Consider the following 4,629-nt stretch of genomic DNA (forward strand, 5'->3'; position numbering starts at 1 on the left):
TCAAGACCAGCCTGGACAACATGGTGAAATCTCATGTCTACTAAAAATACAAAAAATTAGCTGGCACGGTGGCGAGTGCCTGTAATCCCAGCTACTTGGGAGGCTGAGGTGAACCCAGGAGGCAGAGGTTATAGTGAGCCGAGATCTCGCACCATTGGACTCCAGCCTGGGTGACAAGAGCAAAACTCTGTCTCAAAAAAAAAAAAAAAAAAAAAAGTTCTGGGGTCTCATTATATTGCCCAGGCTAGTCTCAAACTCTTGGGCTCAAGTGATCCTCCCGCCTTGGCCTCATAGAGTGCTGGGATTACAGGCGTGAGCCACTGTGCCCGGCCCTGTCTCTATTTATTTGTACAAATATAAAAGTAAAAAAATCAAATGTCTGGTAGAGAGAAAGAACTGGTCTGGAGGTGGCTCACACCTATAATCCCAGCACGTTGGGAGGCTGAGGTGGGAGGCTTGCTTGAGCCCTGAAGTTGGAGGGAGGCTACAGTGAGCTAGGATAGAGCCATTGCAGTCCAACCTGGGCAAGAGAAGGAGACCCTGTCTCTAAAAAAATTCAAAGAAAAATAAAAAAAGACTGGTCTGGCCAAGAACTGGAAGTTTCTCCTTCTTTTTTTTTTTTTTTGAGATGGAGTCCTGCTTTGTCACCCAGGCTGGAGTGCAATGGCATGATCTCGGCTCAGTGCAACCTCTGCCTCCCAGGTTCAAGCGATTCTCCTGACTCAGCCTCCCAAATAGCTGGGATTACAGGCTCATGCCACCATGCTCGGCTAATTTTTTTTTTTTTTTTTTGAGACGGAGTCTCGCACTGTTGCCTCGGCTGGAGTGCAGTGGCGTCATCTCGGCTCACTCCAAGCTCTGCCTCCTGGGTTCACGCCATTCTCCTGCCTCAGCCTCCTGAGTAGCTGGGACTACAGACACCTGCCACCACGCCTGGCTAATTTTTTGTATTTTTAGTAGAGATGAGGTTTCACCGTGTTAGCCAGGATGGTCTCCATCTCCTCACCTTGTGATCCGCCCGCCTCCGCCTCCCAAAGTGCTGGGATTACAGGCGTAAGCCACCGCTCCCGGCCTAATTTGTGTATTTTTAGTAGAGGTGGGGTTTCACCACGTTGGCCAGGCTGGTCTCGAACTTCTGACCTCAGGTGATCCGCCAGCCTCGGCTTCCCAAAGTGCTGGGATTTTTTTTTTCTTTTTTTTTTTTTTGAGACAGAGTCTTGCTGTGTTGCCCAGGCTGGAGTGCAGTGGCATGATCTCGGCTCACTGCAAGCTCTGCCTCCTGGGTTCATGCCATTCTCCTGCCTCAGCCTCCCGAGTAGCTGGGACTACAGGCACCCACCACCATGCCCGGCTAATTTTTTGTATTTTTAGCAGAGACGGGGTTTCATCATGTTAGCCAGGATGGTCTCGATCTCCTGACCTCGTGATGTGCCCCCCCTTGGCCTCCCAAAGTGCTGGGATTACAGGCTTGAGCCACCGCGCCCAGCCGAGTGCTGGGATTATAAGTGTGAGCCACTGTGCCTGGCCGAGAACTGGAGGTTTCTGGTTAAATCACCCCCACCAGGACCACAGAGTTCTTTCTTCACTCTTACTGGTTTTGCAGGAGCCAAACAGCCAAATTTAAGGGGTTTCCTGGAGACTAAGCAGACAGCAGATAGTTCCTGGAATTGACAAGCCCTGTGCTGGGCCTGACATCTCCCAGTGATTGCTAACATGTATTGGGAGCGCACTGCATTTACTCATCACAGCAGCCTCAGAAAAGAGAGCTCTTCTTCACCATCCAGTTGTAAGAACCCAGAGGGAGTTGCGGAGCCCATGTCAGAGTTCTTCCTGGGAGCAACATGCAGAAATCTCTCAAAAAGTCCGGGCACGGTGGCTCATGCCTGTAATCCCAGCACTTTGGGAGACTGAGGCGGGCAGATCACGAGGTCAGGAGTTCAAGACCAGCCTGGCCAACAGGGTGAAACCCTGTCTCTACTAAAAATACAAAAAAAATTAGCCGAGCATGATGGCGGGCGCCTGTAGTCCCAGCTACTGGGGAGGCTGAGGCAGGAGAATAGCTTGAATCCGGGAGGCGGAGCTTGCAGTAAGCTGAGATGGCGCCACTGCACTCCAGCCCGGGCGACAGTGGGAGGCCCTGTCTCATAAATAAATAAATATCTCAAAAAGACCCTCAAGGGTGAAGTTGCTTCCGGTCAAGTCTCACTCATGGCACGGAGTCATCTGATATCTCTGGTCATTTGGTTCAGGTCTGTCTCCCCTGCTGGGGCTGCTTGCCATTTATCCACACTGTGGCACAGGGCTTGGCATCCTGCAAACACTCAATAAACATTTAAAAAAATTATTATTATTATTATTATTGCTCTGTCGCCTATGCTGGAGTACAGTGGCGCGATCTCGGCTCACTGCAACCTATGCCTCCCAGGCTCAAGCGATTCTCCTGCCTAAGCCTCCTGAGTAGCTGGGATTACAAGCACGCGCCACCATGCCCGGCTAATTTTTGTATTTTTAGTAGGGACCGGGTTTCACCATGTTGGCCAGGCTGGTTTCAAACTCCTGACCTCAAGTGATCTGCCCGCCTCAGTCTCCCAAAATGCTGGGATTACAGGCGTGAGCCACCACGCCCGGCCAATTTTAAAAAAATATAATAGAAACTAGGCGGGAGGTGGGGGTCTTGCTATGTTGCCCAGGCTGGTCTCCAACTCCTGGCCTCCAGGGATCCTCCCACTTCGGCCTCCCAAAGTGCTGGGCTTACAGGTATGAGCCACCGCGCCCGACCGATAAACATTTTTGCTAACAGATTTAAACTAGCGTCTCCTGTACCTTTTTTCTACACACCTCGACCCCAGGGCTGCAGCTCTGCCTGCCTGAGGTCGGATGCGGTCGGCTGCAGGGCAGCGTTCTGGGCTGAAGCGCAGCGATTCCCGCCGCCGGGAGGGGGCGCTCTGCGGGCCTCGGCCTCGGCCCTTCCGGACGCCCGCGCAGGTCGCCGGACCCAGAGAGTCGGCCCTTAATAGCCCCCTCCTGGAAGCGCTAGGTCCCGAAACTGGCCTTCCCCTGGGGCCCATCTCCCGGCTAATGTTTAACCCGGCCACACTCCACATTATCCACACTCAGGAGACCGGGGTAAGGTGAGGGTGGAGGCTGGGGGAGGTCACCTCCAAATCGCCACCTTCCGAGCCTTTGCTCCAGGCAAACGGCCTTCCTACATCCCTTCCAGGTATCAACCTACAGCTCCTGCGCACCTACTATGTGCCCATTTCCACACTAGGTCATGAGCACCTGATATGTGTCCATTAGACCAAAACATGAGCATCCATTACGAGTCCACACCTACTATGTGTGCATTCACTCACAACGTCCTGAGCACCTACTATGTATGCATTCTCTTACAGTGAGCATCGATTGTGTGTCCACATAACCTATGAGCACCTACTATGTGTCCATCTGGGCACCAGCCCATAAGCACCTATGTGCCAAGCCTTGTGCCTGCCATGGATGCCTTGTGATCAAGAGCCACGTACTTCGGGCTCTGGCGGGGATCGCAGCATCAAATGCACGAATGAAGACAGACTTAAAACCAGCGTCAGATGCCTCACCTCTAGGGGATGCTGATTCTGGGATGCCTTTTTCGTCTCCTAGGCTCCTCAAGGCCAACTGCGCTGGGAAGAGGGGGTGTCCAACAGCAGGAGGGCTGTTTTTTTGAACTACGATTTGCCAGCATACAGCAGAGCAGGAAGAAGATAACAGGGCGGGGGGCACAGGATTAGCCCAAACAAAACACACTCAAGAACGCGAGTCTGTGGTTCAACACGAGGCAGAAAACAGCTGGGCCGGGTGCGGGGCTTCTCCCTCGCGTGTATCCGCTCACTGCACTCTCTGCCCTGGCCGCGGGCGCCGCGCAGGGTGCTGATGTCCAGGAGGGATCTAGACCTCCCGCGGCGCTCGGGCTAGTGGACGCAGGTGGTCCCAAATGCCGGGACCAAGCTACGAACCAAACGGAAGCCCGGACTTCTCGGCATCGGGCCTCGTCGTTATTCTACCTTGAGGGAAACTGAGACCGAGGGCACGGCAGGGAGTCGCCCGCCGTCTGACCAGCGTGAGGGGTTGCGCCGGGCCCCGAACCCTGGTTTGCGCCGCCCGGCATCAGGATCCGGGACCTCTGCCCGCCGGGCGCTGCCTGAGCGTTCCTGGAACTGGGCTGGGCGGAGAAATCAGGGCCCGCAGAGAGGCATTCCTGCCGCCTTCCCCGCCGCCCGGGGCCGCAGGGGGGCCTGGCCAAGGTGACCCCGCGGGAGGAGGCGAGGGGTCCCCGCCCGCTCCGCCGCCGCGACCTCCTCCATCTTCCAGGTCTGCGGGGCTTTTCCTCTGGGCCCGCGCGCCCGGCCCCCTCCCTGGGCTTCCCCGAGGGCGGGACGTCTCGGGCTCCCCCGCCCCCCTCCCAGGCCGCCTCCCGGCCGTGTCCTAGTGCTGCCCTCGGGCCGGGGGCGGGGCCGCGGGGGGGTGGCGTGAGGATGGGGCCGAGGAGGACGCGCGCGGCTCGGCGCCCCCCTTCCCTCCCCCACCCCTCCCTCCCGGTGCCCGCTCCCCGCGGCCGCGCCGCCCACCCTTCCCCCTCCCTCGGCCCAG

The sequence above is a fragment of the Pongo pygmaeus genome, chromosome 18 (genome assembly GCF_028885625.2).
Source record: "Pongo pygmaeus isolate AG05252 chromosome 18, NHGRI_mPonPyg2-v2.0_pri, whole genome shotgun sequence".
In the NCBI taxonomy this organism is placed as follows: Eukaryota; Metazoa; Chordata; class Mammalia; order Primates; family Hominidae; genus Pongo; species Pongo pygmaeus.